General features: G+C 36.7%; 1 long non-coding RNA gene across 1 annotated transcript in view; it reads right to left on the minus strand.

Moving 5' to 3' along the window:
- Nucleotides 1–11143, minus strand: part of LOC106957858 (uncharacterized) — a 32358-nt gene extending 21215 nt beyond the window's left edge. Inside the window, exons 1-3 of the long non-coding RNA XR_001427040.1 lie at nt 10825–11143; nt 10196–10267; nt 7318–7377 (exon numbers count right to left, since the gene is read on the minus strand). This is a non-coding gene — a long non-coding RNA (uncharacterized LOC106957858). The remainder of the gene's footprint in view (nt 1–7317; nt 7378–10195; nt 10268–10824) is intronic.
- Between the last annotated feature and the right edge of the window lie 4968 nt (nt 11144–16111).

Here is a 16111-nt window from a genome sequence, read left to right on the forward strand (position 1 = left end):
GTACCATAGGAGGAAGCCAGAGTACCTAGAGAGAAACTACACATGCATGCAGAAAGAGCCATGGCCGAATTTCTTAAATTCACAAAAGAAGAAGAAAAATATAACCTAAAAATTTGTCTCGTTGAGTTTGTTGTATTCTTATAGTAGAAGATGTTGATTTAAAACACGGAGTACTGCAAATCTCCTCCCCATAAAAATATGAGTCACGGTTGTGTTTATTGTTTTTCTTATTATTTGACCCACAGGTTTTCTTTATCTGCAGTGTGTTTGATGCAACCCTGTAATTGGGAGTGTTGTTGTTCATGACGGCAGGCAAGTCAGCACAGTCACAGAAATTTGGGCTGCAAACAGACATCAGCAGACATTGACCTTGCTGGGCAGCTACATTTGACTAAATTTAAATCACACAGGCTTGACAGTGGAGCAGACTGTAAAGCAGGCTGGGAGATAAATGTTTATCCTAAGGTTCTCTCCTGTTTCATAGTTGGGTTGTTTTTTGCGAAGAAGAACAACATTTTTCAGTAGAAGTAAAAGTATTTCAATATTTTTTCATGAGAAAAATGTAATCTTTTCTTAAGCTTTTCCAAAACTGGCTTGTGAATTGCTGGTATGTATGGGTAGACTTAATTTTACATCATAATGACTAATTCTGATATTTTGCCACCAAATATTTTGTGCAGAATAAACCAAAACACACAAGGAATGCAACAATGTGTTCTGTGTTTCTGGATGCACTGTACTAAATGTTTAAAGTGATAAAGAAGATTTTGATTGGTATTAAATATAAGCCATAAACTTAATGCAAGAACCACGGACATTTCACACTTTATGAAAAACTCTGAGTGCAGATCTCATGGGAAGTTCCATGCCAGCAAAAGAGCAGAAATGAAAACATTCTTCTCTTTCCAGAATTAACTATGCCCCATTAACATTTCTAAACAATTAAATAAAACTCATTGGACACCACATAAGAAAAAGTTTAGCCCAGGGGATATTTTGAGAGAAAACTTCGAGAACGCTCAATCCAGTGCAGCGGAAAAAGAATTTTTACACAGCCCGAGGAGAGAAAACAAATTTTTCAAGTCTTACAACATATGTACGAGCATGTGGTAGTCGAAATAAACAAATATTTCTAAAAAATAAGGTTTGCTATAAGCAATTAGCAGCAAAAATCAACCAAGAAATTGGTTCAGTCAGCCATTATTCTAATTCGTCACGTGAGGCGTTCTGCTCTCTATGTTTATTTGACATGTCATATAAATGAATGCATGCATCAACAAAGTAAAACTTTAGAACTGTCATAAGGCCGTGAAAGATGGAGCAAGAATTTAAGTTTGCATCCAGCTTATATTAGTTTAGCAATAGTGTTAAACTAGGATGCCAAAGTGCAGGTGTTAGACAATGTCTCCCACCGAGTGCATGAAGCTGTTGTTGAAATGGAGAGCTCCTTCAGTGACAAACTACATCACCCTAGACACACAGTGGAGCATTACCACAGTTACCACGCAGAGCAGCTGTAAGACTTTATAACCATCACTTCCCCCAAAAAACGAAGTAAGTCTTTATAACGTCTTTATAATAGACAACTTGCTATTAAATATATATAAAGGGTATTTCTATTCTGTCCAATTCTGTTCTACTATCACTAAGCTATTATATGTTGGTTAAGTCAGTCTTTATTCTTAATTGTCGTGTGCAAAATCCAGCAGAAAACTGCATGGCTGATGCATTTATATGGGTCGTAATGTAAATGCATTTATCGACTAAGCAAGGCTAAAGAAATGTCATAAACCTGCTCATTGAGAAAGATGCAAAGAGAATTTAAGTGTACATCCAGCTTAAATTATCTTAGCAACAGCGTTAAGGTCAAACAAAAAGTGGGGCGTTGTTCATTTTACTGCTTCACTAATTTGCACCTTCGCAGTTTTGGCCATTGTGTACACAACTCACTGGAGTAAAGACATCTACAGTATGTACCGTAGACATTTTTAATCTTATATTAGAGAAATTGATAATGAATTCTTATTCAAATTAAAAGTTTAAGTAAACAAACTCAAATAATTAATTAAAGTGTGTTTTAGCAGCGAAGCATAATTTCTATGTGGAAAAACGTATTTAAAAAAAATCTATCCAAACTAAAAGATGTGCAAATTGTTATATACATTTCAAAAGTGTTGGTAACTGAGCTTTTTTCAATGAACAACAGCTATATTAAAACATTACTGAATAAATTTGTCTAGTTAAAGCTTGTGAGAACTGGTGTAACATCTGCACTTTGGAAATCACACCTTGTCCTCACTTTCAAAGTGACATGTGCTCTGACCTAAGAGTCTAAGAAAACATTTTAAAGAGGGTAATTAGTTACCAGTTAAAGACAATAATTGCCTATTGATGAAGATGAAAGGACTCTAAGGAAAACAATGTGGAAATGGGCTGCTACCATTCACATCGCAGTCGGATGCCAGAGGTTAGAAGCTAAGTCCTGCTGATAGTCTCAAAGGGCAAAATGCTGAGCACTGAGAACTTCAGTGTGACTGTTTGGAGGCATAGCCACAGTTTAGGCGCACAAACATGAAAAATATCAATTTCACATTTGGCTTAACGCTTTCACACTTTGTGTCATTGACACCAAGAGGGAAGGACTGCGGAAGACAAAACACAGCTCCTGGATAAGGATCATGTTAATGCCTATCAATTAGGATCAAAAAGGGATTAACCGGCATGGTTGCAGCGGTGGGATGGGAGCCCGTGCAAAGTCACTGAATGCTTGGGGTCGCACCCCCGACTTCATTAGGCCTGACCTTTCCATGCCATTGTGTGACAGCAGAGACCCTGCAGTCGATGGGTGCAGCCTGAGCCACCTCAGAGGGCTTTCTGAGTCAAATATGAGACACGCAAAACTGGCTGTTTGAGATCAGTGAAATATGAAATATTCCCTTTCAAAGTCCAGGGAGACTTATTAGGTTACTGCAACTTAGTGCAGGTGGGTATTTACTCATCAAGCCCCCAAGCTTCTTGCAAAGAAAATCATTTTCTTTTCTCACCTTGGAGAGAAGTGAGATTTACTAATTAGTCATGGCGCAGCCTCCCCTGAACTATGATGTACCGCGGGGATGACGAGCTCAACTCTGCCGTGCTGTCTTAATTCACAAAAAAAAGGTCAAATGGCTAAAGTGAAAGCAGGTATTCAAGGTGTGTTGGAATAAGCCCCAATTAAAGAAAAATGCAGGCAATACTGCCAATTCTCACAAGTCTGACTTTGATGGTAACTTTGAGTAAATCCCCTGAACTGGAGGTGTGTATGTGTGCGTGTCAGGAGGGAGTTGATGCTCCTGTTAGAAAAGCATTTCAAATATTTCCCTCAGAATTCGAAAAACTATAAGGAGAACCCTAACGTCAGTATCAATGCTGACACTGGGAGTCTGTGCTTCCTTTCCTAGAGATCCGCAAATATCTTTTTTTACGATGTAGCGTTGAAAGATTTATCGATTTCTGTTTTTTTATAAGCATCTGATTAATGTTCATTCTTTCCAATAACAACAGAATGTTTGTTGTTGTTATTTTACCAAAAAGGTTAGTCCATCAGTATGACTTTAGTCAAACCACAGCACTTTCCTTTTGCTATAAATTGCTCTTTAAGTTTGAAATGTAATGTTTAATGTGTTGTGCTGGAACAAAACAAAGTCTATTAAACTTAGGTACTGACCAATACTACTACAGCTGTTAGTGAAGTATAAAAATGCTGAGAGTATTTTGACCAACTCTCTCCCTTTTTTGCTACGAGAAATCTGTGTAGTTTTTTTTTTTTTTTTTAAACTCCTTTCGGGTTATGGTATTTACACCAAATAAGTGGTTAAGTGAAGACTAAACTAGCCCCTAAAGATATGTCTACCACTTGTTTTTTGTTCTAAAAATCTGATGGATTCTTATGATTTCTAATCAAATTAAAATTTGATTTTATTCTACTGACTATATAAACCCATTAATCTGGTCATGATCATTTTCAATACTTTAACATCAGATGTAAAAATGTGGTGGAGAGCAAAAACATCCAAGTTAAGTGTATCTATTCCAACCAAAACAGATAGTATCATTTCATCAATTAAAAAAAAAAAAATTGCGAGTCAAATTTTTTGTCAACTTTTTAAATCAATCTTTTATTGACAAAGCAAACTATATATAGCATGCTTGTTATTGTGCTTGAAAGCAATACATTCTCCATGAAACACTGCAGCTGGGCTCTGTTAGACTCCAGGGTGCTGGAAAATTGTATACTGTACAGTCTTTCTTCATTTGAAAGGCATCACTCCAGTTATATCTTTTTACTTAGTAAATACCAAGAACTCAATAAAACCTAAAGACTTTTTAACGTTAGCAGAAGTTTGTCTGAGACAGGGAGAATATCTTGCTGAGAAGAAACATTGCAATAAACAGTGGTCTTCCTGACTTTGCCAGCCTTCCTCTAGTCGTTTAAATGCTTGTGGACGGGCACGTTGCTTGTTAAAGTCAGGTCAGATTTGAAGATAAATGAGAATAGGGAGTATTTTGCTGAAGCTGTCACCGCTGCAGTTTTTTGGCAGAAGGGAGCGGACATGCAACACGTGCACATCTGAAGAGTGGCAGGATCACAAACAGTGCAACGACAGCGGGGCAAACACCCAACATTTAGACTGTTGACAGCAAAATCACTTACCTTTCCAAAACGCTCGAAAATAGCAGATTACGCTTGCACTATAATCAATGTAAGAGCGACATGCTGTAATTAATGTGGTCCTAATATTCATTAATTATTTTGCGGCTTCAGCAGAAAGACAGAACCTGTGGTTAACCCAACAACAGTCAGATGTTAGCTCAAGATGGCTTTAAGAAGCGGAAATTGTATTTAGAAAAATCCATCTGATAAAAAAATATTTTCAAACATAAACTGTTTGAAAACGAGAAGCGCTAAACAACGAATATTAGTTTAAAAAAAGAGAAAAGAAATCAGTTAAAGAGCAACAGGGCTTTATTCTCTGCATATTTTTGTGCTCCAAACAAACTTAAATCCTAAATCGCGTAATGTTTTCAATAATACAACATTAAAAAACATAAACTGAAACTATAAAAATGCATTGAAATGAATGTGGTGGAGTTATCTCCCATTCTTACAAAAGCCAAGAAACTGTACGTTTAATAAGGGAAAAGCTGATTAGTATGACATTAAGCTATAAGTTGGGAACATGGAATTCCTGCATATGCATGATCCCCAAAAATTTGCTTTTTCTCTCACTTTTTGCGTGACTGCAGAGAGGAGATTAAACTTGACGTTATGGACAGCCACTGTTGTGCTACGTTGCATCAGAACCCAGTCTGGCTTTCATACAAAGTCTTAACAGTGGAAGAAAACAAGAAGGAGGGTCTCCTAAACTTCCACATCACTCAATTAAGTTAGATTAAATCACAGTCTACTGTATTTTCCACAAAATCTTGATAAGGCCTCTTTTTACTTCAACGTACATTCCCAAAATAATGCAACCTCGTTATCGTTCAAATCTTTAATTTTTAACGATTGAAACCTAACACACAAATAGCATCAGTTAGTCGCTGTGTTTTCTTTGAATTAAAAAAAAAAAAGTTTAATATGAATCAAATATTTTGGGAATTAAGTAATTAGATTTAAAATGAAAATAAATACATAAATATGAGCGCATAAATCTGCAAGCAAAAAAAAAAAAGATATGAACCGTTAATAAATATGGCAATATATCTTAAAATTTTATACTGGGATACTGAACAATGAAATGATACAATATTTCTTTGTACATTTCTGACACATGACTTGCTGCACTGTTAAAATCTATTTTATTTATCATGTAATTTTTTTTTAATTAAGTTTTTTATAAACTGTAAATCAAAACTTAGCTACAGTTAAGGAAGGAGTGTTTTATACTGGTTTAGAAAACTCAAAATAAAAGAAAATTCACAATCAAAGTATTTTTTTTTAGATTTAAAGGGCTCCTTTAAAAACACTTAATTTAATTAATTTACATATGACTTGTACGTTTTATGTAATGTAATTAGTAAATAAAAAGATGCATGGCATATATTAGCAATCGATTTCATTTCATAACAACATGTAATTGCGGTATATAATAAGATTTAAATACTGCTTCGAAATGTTTGAAACTTTCATTTATACATATTTCAATTCATTGTATCAAAAGTTGAATAGCTTACATAAGATCATGTTTAAAATTCAGAAATTTCACAAAGGTTTTAATTATAACAACGTAAAATAAACATAATTATTTGTGCTGCTGTCAATAAAAATAAAACTTATAAACTATTAACCACATTTCTATTAATGCATCCGTTCACGCATAATTGTTTTTGAAATATCTTCTGATGAAAGGTTTGCGTGGTGCATAAAAGTTGTAGGATTTTCTTCAAGGGCTTAGGCTGCGAGTTCAGATTCTTCTCTCTAAAAGCTTGAGTACAGTTTATCTCAACTGCCACAAAGTAAAATGGAAGCTGATGGCTTTGAGATAAAGGCTAAGACCAACCCAGGGTCTCAGTTGCGCAGTTGTGGGCCCAAGCAAGTGGACCCAAACTTTGCCAGACTGCCAAAAGACATTCTGAAGTACACACAAGGTATTCATTTGAAATGTCCCACGACGGCGTCAGAGAAGACTGCGTCATCATGCAGCAAGAACTGCTGAGATAAACACGCCACCATTTCACCAGGCAGCGACTGTTGCTGCGGATGCTTTTCCAGAGGGCCGTGCTTTGAAACGTGCTTGGATTTAACTCTGCTCGTGCTCAGAAATAGACCCAGAAAAATCCTTTCATTAAACCTCAGGAAGCATTAGAGCCAAGATGAAAGCCTGTTTTTCACCAGACATCGTCACGATGTTGGACCTCATGACCTCACTGTGGGTGGAGACAGCAAGCCAATAGAAAACAAGGGAGGATGCTTCGGAGTGCTTTTGGCATCAGCGTTTTTCAACCGAGCCTCAAGTGAAAGCTACGAGTTTCATATCCATGATTATGTCATGAAGAGATCAAAAAAATCACCCTTGATAAAAACCAATCACAGTTGAGAAGTGAGCGATGGCGACGGTGCTGATTAGGCAAATTTTCAGCTGTGCAGTGTACAGAAGCGGCATTGCAGTTCCAGAGCTCGACCTCTGCAAACACCGTTGTGTGCCGTCGAGTGATATTTCCCTCAGGCAATCATATTCAATAGCTGTAGCGCCGTAAAGCCTTCCTAGAATTGCTTTACTCCATTTTAAATTTGCCCAAATGTGCTTTAATGAAAAGGTCAACGCATGATCTTACCATTTGTTGACAGGAAATCATAACTGTCAGTGTCAGCTGACAAGAAAGCCAAGAAAGCAGCTGCAAAAAAAGCAAAAACATGGATCAGCTGTGAGAATGAACTGCTAGCAAACAAGTGTGAGACTGTGTGGAACACTTGGCTGTAAGCACAAAAACAAATATTTACAAATAAAATATTTTTTGCTGTCATTGTAGCGCTGAATAGTTTAAAACAACCTAAACTATATATATTGTCAGTCTGAAAAATAGAAAAACTAATTTCTATTTAAGGTCAGCTGCTTGTTTTCGTAATGATAAATTAAGTTTGATTTAATTTTTAGCGTTTAAATTGTAAAAAAAAAAAGGTTGCCAATGCTTCTTTCTGGAACACATAACATAGGAAATGTATGGAAAATAATTTATGTTGAAGAAATGCATTTCTATAATTTATCATCTAAACACCAGCCGCATTTATCAGAGAAATTTTTACTTATTTATAACGCAGTTATAGGTTTAGTTATAAAAGTATACATTATACGTTCTGCCAAAACTATCTTTTGTGCATAATTTATTCCCACGAAAAATGTTTAATAATCCACGTTTGCCAATTTATTGCTGAAAACACAAGAATTAATAGAGGAGCCTGAAAATACCTCCACTTTCTACTTTTCTCAGAGAAACTCGGGACCTGTAAAAACTTCTGCATGTTTTCAAAGGCGGCTTCATGCCTCAGTAAACAACACAATCAGCAAGCACTCAGAAACCATTAAAGCAACCAGGACCACAAGAGATTAAAGGAGCTCCTCTGACGGCAGATGAGTATGCACTAAGTAGATGATAATGAAGAGATCTGTCCAGACTGGTCAATGATATGACAAACAGATAAACATCACAGACTCAGTGAGTGGATGTAACTTGTAATGTCAGACGAATGCTCGGAGCACTTTTTTTAAGCCAAAGTTAATTTCAGCTACTTGCATTACTCCCTCAGAAAAGAAAGGTGTAAAGGAAAAAAAAAACTTTCAACTTCAGGACAGGCTTTTTTTTGTATTAAAGATGATACAAGCTATAAAGAACATAATTTATTGTATAATATATTTTTTTACAGAGCATCAAGGTTTATATTTACTTCCACGAAACCTACTGTTGTATTCCTCTTCTTAAAAATAATACTTTAAATTACTACTGTAAATAAAAAAACTTTGTCCTTAATCACATACCTTCTAATAATAGAATTTTGTAAGTAGCAAATTTGTTAAAAATTCAACAAAATACACACAAATACAGTGAAATTAATTCTGTCCCGCTAGATAGTGGACTCTAGTAGGTCAGGATATCTTTCAATAACCTTTAGCTATAGGTCTTAAAAACATCGGCTAAGTAATCAAAAGAATGTTTGAATTATAAAATTAGCACTTATTGGCAACATTAAATTGTTCATCCTCACACACGTATAATCATAGGCAGAGCTATTAATTGCAAGTCGTTAAAATAATAAACATTCAGATTTAATTTTAAACTGGCTCTGTGTGACACTCCGATATTTAGACACGTTTTTTTTAAACATCCACAGTCAAGAGGACAACATGGAGAGTGTTTGTTTAGTGTTTTTCTTAATAGTTTGATGTCCTGCCAGCCTCTCGCATGCACATAGCAGACAAAATGGCTACCAAGCGTCTCAGATCTGTAGCACTCGATGAGCATGTGAAAGAAAATGTGACCGAGAGCCAGATGAAAATAATAAAACTGTACAGAGTTCAGTTGATCAATGCATGCAACCTGCTGAGAAGAAGAGAAAGAAGCCTCTAACTCGCAGACCAAAAAATATTTCAGTCAGAAATATCGGTTCAAAAACGCAGCATGGCGTCCGTGTGCTCTTTATACCAATGCATTGCAATCCAGTGCAATCTAGACTTGCTGATTCACCATTAGTCTCATGTTTCTATTTTTTAATCCTATCTTTGATTGTACACGTCACGAATGCAGCATTAGAGCCTCAGCAGCCATCTTGCCAAAACAGAGCTGAGACGAGGAGGGAGGAACTGCCTGTCTGACTGAGTCATATGACTGCACAGTCTGCAGACAACTGCAGCGACCGGAAAAAAGTGTCTAGACGAGTCTAAGCTCATCTCAGATGAAGTAGGCTAGCAGCATCTCACACAGATTAGTTGCGATTTTTCCAAAAATCAATGATTTCTGATTGTCTATTTAATTAAATGATTTAAAAAGTATTTAAAAAAATGTACATATTTATGGTAAATAATGAAGACCATCAAGCGCATCGTTTAAACTAGGTGAGGTTACATGCCTTCTAGGCTTTCCAGGTTTCAGCAAACTCACAACTTTGCAATTATTTTTTTTTTTTTTTTTACTTAATGCTCCAATTATTAGTTTTGGTTTTCATTGTGGACTTTGAGTGTTTAATCTTATCTAACTTAGTCCTATATAAAATCCATGTTTTATGGATTATTGTACTTTGACGCTAAGATCTTAGGATGAATGAGAGAACTTATAGGGAAGTTTTTGGGAGATAAACAATAAATATAGTAAGGAAGACTAAAAGTTTTGATACAGGCTCCAAAATATGGTGCATTTATTATTTAAGCGTTAAAGGCCTTGTGTAGTTTAGGCCAAATTTCTAAGCAGCAATGTATTAGAGCTGCTCAACATATTGAATTGCAATCATAACAATTAATTCACATTCCCCATGCTAGTGATAAATTTTACCAGTTGGATTCAGTTTCATTGGCACTGATGCCTTTCAAGGGCAGTAAGGTGGAATTTAATAACTTAGATCCAATTAAACAATAATACATAACTTAATTATTTCATAATATCTATCTATCTATCTATCTATGGGAGAAAAATATATATCCCTAAAATGTATCCCAAAACAAACCTTTATGTGCTGTTATAGGCTGCCTCGTGCATGATGCACTCCTCTTGAACTCCATGGATGAGGAACAACTCCCTGCAGAGCATAAACAGACACAATAAAGGGAAGCATTTCATAGAGTTCATAATTCATCATGATGTAACAATTTAGGTGCATGTTGCTAGGATAAATAGAATACAGCTTTTTCGGGGAAAAAGACGAACTCCCCAGTGCTTGGTGCTGTGGCTGAAAGGGTTAAAGTAAACGCACTGAAGCCAGGTTGTGCCCCTCAGGTGACTGCTGAGTAAACACAGAGCTCGAGCGCGCGTGGAGTTAATCAAAAAGCCTCGCGTCAGCAAAGGTGCGTCACCTGCGCATCTTCCTGAAGTAGTGTGTGAATGAGGTCAAGTCCCCACAACAACACCGCTATTGTCTGGCATGAGTTGCACAAAATAATACGAACACGAATGCGGTGCGAATTATTTTTTTAACAGCACAAATGAATGGGACTATCTCTTCTCCCACTCTGTTGCGTATGTAAGCAGAGGAAGATGTTGGAGAAAAAGCGCTAAAAAAATACGAAAAGCACTGCTGTAATGCTGCAGCACCCGCTCTGTTAGGCTGCTTGCACTCCAGGGTTTGCCTTAACCTACCTGGGCACAAGGAGCTGTCTGCCTGCTGATGAACTGCAGAAGAGGGGGAAAAAAACTTTGGGTTTTTTGTTTTGTTTTCTAAAGAAGAAAAATAAACATTTCGTCAATGCGTGGCGACTCAAGGCGAAGCGACGTCTGAGGAGCGCAAAGATCCAAATTTCCCAGCAGGCGGCTTCCTTGTAGACGCACAGAGACCCGTAAAACTCCATTTCCAAATTTATCAATTTGAGACAGACTCCAGACAGTCTCCTAACGGTTGCGTGCCTGGTCCCCTCTCACGCGCGTGCACGCGAATGGCGCGGGAAACGGCGGCGATGACAGATCTTCCCCGAAAGGACACCCCGCGCGGCCAATAGCGATAAGGGTTATGAGAGGGGGAGCCAATCAGAATGGGATATCAGCGTGACGTCCCGCCCTTCATCCTCCTCCTCGCCCGTCTGTTGACAGTGAGTGCGCTGAATAAAACAACAGTCTGAGTCAAGCAGTTCATTGCACATAGATCTGGGTCACTGACTGCAGCTTATTCACTCTGGGAAAAGGGAAGCGGGTGCATGACTGAATGTGTTACAGAGAAATGATATCATGTTTAATTAACAAAGCCATCTTTATAGATTTAATTTCCTTACACTAGAAAGACAGACAAAGCGCCTTACGAAAGTTTTCACAACCCTTGAATTTTTAAAAGCGAATTGGCATTTACATGATAGACCAACACCAATATAATATAGGAGAAAGACAAGAACAGTTTCTCCAATCAAGAATTTCAGGTATTGTCTTATCAAGCCAGAGCACCTTCTTCAACATGTTTGGTGTGGCTTGGCTTGTGGCAAACACTACTGACTCTTATGGCATTCTACAGTGGTTTTCTTCTAAGCAATCTTCCATAAAAGCCAGATTTATGGAGAGCCTAAATCATAATTGTTCTGACAGGTTTCCCCATCTAAATTGTGGATCTCTGTTACCATGGTCCTTGTTGTGGTATGTTTAAAGTTTGTACTTTTTCAATTTTTTAGGATGAATGATGCTCATCCCGCTTTTTTTAGCATTTCCATTTGTAAAAAACAATGTGGCAACAACACCTTTCAAGAACTGTGCAGAGTTTTTCTGAGGCTAAATTAGGAGTAAACTCTGCATATTAGAATGAGCGGTAATGTAATGGTTTTACAGGGTTGAAACATATATTTTGGGCACATCAAAGGCCTTCTAAATTCCTTCTGATGTGCATCTCTCTATGTTCATCTACAAGTAAACTGGTCCTGCTTCTCACCAAGTATCCATGTTTTTCAGAAACTATGGATTCGTTCTTTGTTTCTGTCTTGGTTTGGTTTTGTGCCCTTGTCCAGGAGACACTCAAAGTTTGGGATATAGTTTTACAACCCAGTCAACGTCTCCCCAACCTTTTCTCTGATATGTATGCTGGGTTTTTTTTTTGGTTTTTTTTGTCTTCCTGATGCTGTTTGATCTCTAATGTTCTCAAACAAAGTTCTGAGACATTCACAGAACAGATGGTTTATATTTTTAACAAATGAGTGACTCTGAAGGCAGTAGTGTGCACATCGCATCTTTCAGATTTTTATTTTTAAACATTTCCTTCCATGTCACAGATGAGATGAGATGAGATAAGATAAGATAAAATAAGATAAGGTATTATATTGATAGGTAGGTTTACCAATACTTTCTGGCAAAGTTCACAGAGTTCAAATTTTCCATTTATGCTAGTGGGGTAACCTTTAACTTCTACCCATTTAGATAAGCAGCTCCCCAAAAGGTTTCATTCACAAAATTAATCTCTTGCAGGGACATTCCGGTCCCATTCCTCAGCGCTAGTACCACTTTTTCTCAGGACAGCTGCTGATCCTCAAGAATTTACATCAAAAACTTTTGTGTCGCACAAAACAACTTCCAAGTCGGCATATAAATTCTGTCAAAGTCTACACAAGGCGTACAGACAAGTTTGTTGTAAAGAAACCTCTGTCCTTCGGATGGGAAATAGCAAGTCTTGTCTCCTTCAGCTTTGTGCCCTTTAATTTGCATTGTTATGGAAAACCACTGGATTTGGACAGAGCACGGAATCATTGAGGTTACCATAATAGAGAGTGACAGCTCCTCCTTTTCAAATCTATTTGGAAGTAAAATCAAAATTCCTGGGAAAGGAAAATCCAGGGGGCATAGAAATATCTTTTACAGCTCTGAAAACAGATGTTTTAGGATGTGCAATATGAATTGCACCTGCAAAATTTAAAGTATTAGCTAGTGGAAAACATTTCTTATGCCACAAAAATGAAACAACTCCTGACCTTTGTTGCCTTTGTTATTGTTTTGAAATTGGAAACAATATTTTTTTTTATTGATCGGTTCCATTCCACAGTATCTATCTGTGTGGAATAACTGTATCTTAATATTTGAAAGAAAAAAATGTGTTCAGTCCAACCAGTCTATTAATATTCATAGACTGATATTATTATTTTTTTTTTACAGGAAAGTCCCTTAATACCTTCTCAAATTAAAAGTCTTGTGGGTGATCCTCTTCATTGCCCTGCCTTTTTAGATATTGGCCTTGTGGCGCAACAAAATAGCCTCTTCCTCGCCACAGGACCCTATAATGAGCCAATACAATAAGGCTTCAGTTCAAGTTCACTGCTCACCTCTCTTTGGTCTCTCTCAGGGTCTTTGTTGACGTTTGTCAGCCCAGAGGAATTTGGGGGTTAGAATTTGGCTGCAAAAGCCAATGGCAGACTCAGACCACAATTTTGACTCCCAGAATGACACACAAAAGGGGGAAACATTTGCTGATTGAAAAACGGTTTCAAGCTGTCAGACAAGAAAAGACATGGGGGTAAAAAAGTTGGCTTATTTAATTGGCATAATGTGACCTAAAACTAAAAAAATATCATTTTTACACTTGCAGCTAATTTTCAGAGAGTATTATAGACCCATTTCAAATCATTTTACAAAAAAAAATGCATAATTTTTTGTTAATATATGGAAGGAAAGCTTTTCCAATTTTAAGCCAATTAGGCATACCAAAATCATTTTTACTTTTTACCTACCAGAATGATTTTTTTTTTCACTTTCTTCCACTTCAAGTTTACCCAGATTTCTTGGTAAAACTGCATCTAAAACAGTAAAACCTGGAAAAAATGTGCTGGGTTTTGAGTTGCTCATCCTAGTAGTTTGCTGGATTTTTAGCCAATTTCTCATTTGTTCCCACATTTTCACCAGGATTGAGATCTGGGCTTTTTGGTGTCTCCTCCCAAATATTGACATTGTGGTTCAGAAGAACAACTAATTTGTCTTTGGGTCGCTGTCATTATGGAAGGGCCATTTGACCCAAAGTTTTGCATTTCTGGCTTATGCCTTTACATTTATTTCCACAAAAGGTTATTTTGTAATCATCCTTTCTATTTTGTGAAGTGCATTAGTTTCTTCTGCACCCAAACACTCCCACAAGATAATGCGGCCACTCCTATACTTCACGGTTCTGAAGTAAATGTCCGTGATGGGGCCAACAATATAGGTATTTATGAGCACAGAAGTCAAGTGTTTAAAGACTAGAAGCTGTGACAACAGGTTTTTCATTTCACTTTTTACATCTTTTACAGGTGATTTGAATGATTACTAATTGCACAGGCTTATGCAATTAAACCCAACTGGTTAGATTTAGTCACTCTGAATTGGGATAAAATAATAATAACAATATGCTGTGGAGAAAACTGAATATTTGACTTCTAATGGAAGTATATATATTTGATAACAGTTGATAAAGTCAAGAGTTTGACTCTTTTTACAGAACAAATGTGTTGGAGTCAGTTGAAACACTATTAATATTTGATTAACACCATTTTAGGATTTCTGAAAACATCACTTCACTGGATAGATCCAACAGGGATCTATCTGTAGAAATAAGTTTTCCTAATCATCTATTATATATTAGTGTATCTAAATCTAACAAAACTGTTTTGAGTTGTTTTACTGACTAAAACATGAGATATTTGTCTTAGTGCACAACACAGCTGAATTTCAGAGAAACGTTCAATCTCTGATGCATTTGCTTGGGTATTATGTTTCTTTGGCGATATATTTTTTGATCAGTGCAGCTTGTTTCAGTTGAAACATGGGACATAACTATACTGAGTAGAAGCACTAACATTGCTTCTGTGAAAATATGAAAAAGGCATTGGATAGGTTCTGTTTTTTATACAGCATATCAGATGTTTAGTGTCATTAAACTAAATTTACCTGGAATTCCTGCAAAACAATTATAATCTCCTTAATTTAGCAGAGCAAACCTACAGACCTGATACTTTATGGGCTTGCAGACAGTACAGTCTATTTCCAATTAAGGGATATAATATATAAAAGATGGTTACAGACCTTTAGCCATTACTGTCCAATCTGATCTTTAGTCACTAAATGCTTATAAACTCTGTGTAGAGTCTTGATTATCGCTTCCGGCCCATAATTATCATTCCTGTTGTGCGTGACACAGGAGGCATTAGAGAGGTCAAATGGAAAGGCTTTAGGCATTTAGGCTAGGGGTTTTGCAAAACATCAACTGTGATTGTAGAGTGCTTTGAGGTGTTTTTTCAGTTTCTATCATACAGACCTTTTACAGTGCCTTGTGAAAGCATCACATTTCATCTTGTTACAGACGCAAACGTCAAAGACACATTGGTAATTGTTACAGACCAACCAAAAGCAGTTTCACTTCTGAGGTGGGATAATAATAATAAATTGGTTTTGAAAGGCAGTCACAAATAAAAAAAAGTCTGTAAAAATGTGGTGTGCATTTGAAAGGTTAAGTTCATTACCTGGAAATGGAAGGAGCTTGGCACCAAGAAATGTCCACATCTAAACTGACAGGGAGAGTGCAAATCTGGTCTCACTGAGGAGGCAAGACAGTGATTGTTGAAAGAAAGCCTTAAAATGTGTTATTTGCAATTTGCCACAAGCCATGCAAGGGACATCCACATCAACCGTATGAAATTAGCACTTCTGGTAGATGAGACAAAATATAACATTTCTGTCCGACATGATAAAAGCTAGTACTGCTTTCTCTTCACTATTATCCAAATTACCTTATGTTGGTCTATCACACAAAGCCATACAAGAATACGCTGACAATGTGGTTGCAACATGGAAAAGTGTGGAAAAAGTTCAAGGGTATAAATATTTCAAAGGGCCTATAGGGCCATAGGGCGTTCATGTTCAATCAATCAATCAATCAAATTTTATTTGTATAGCACATTTCAGCAGCAAGGCATTTCAAAGTGCTTTACATAATTAA

The sequence above is a fragment of the Poecilia latipinna genome, unplaced genomic scaffold (genome assembly GCF_001443285.1).
Source record: "Poecilia latipinna isolate Pla-1442-1.1 unplaced genomic scaffold, P_latipinna-1.0 Scaffold944, whole genome shotgun sequence".
In the NCBI taxonomy this organism is placed as follows: domain Eukaryota; kingdom Metazoa; phylum Chordata; class Actinopteri; order Cyprinodontiformes; family Poeciliidae; genus Poecilia; species Poecilia latipinna.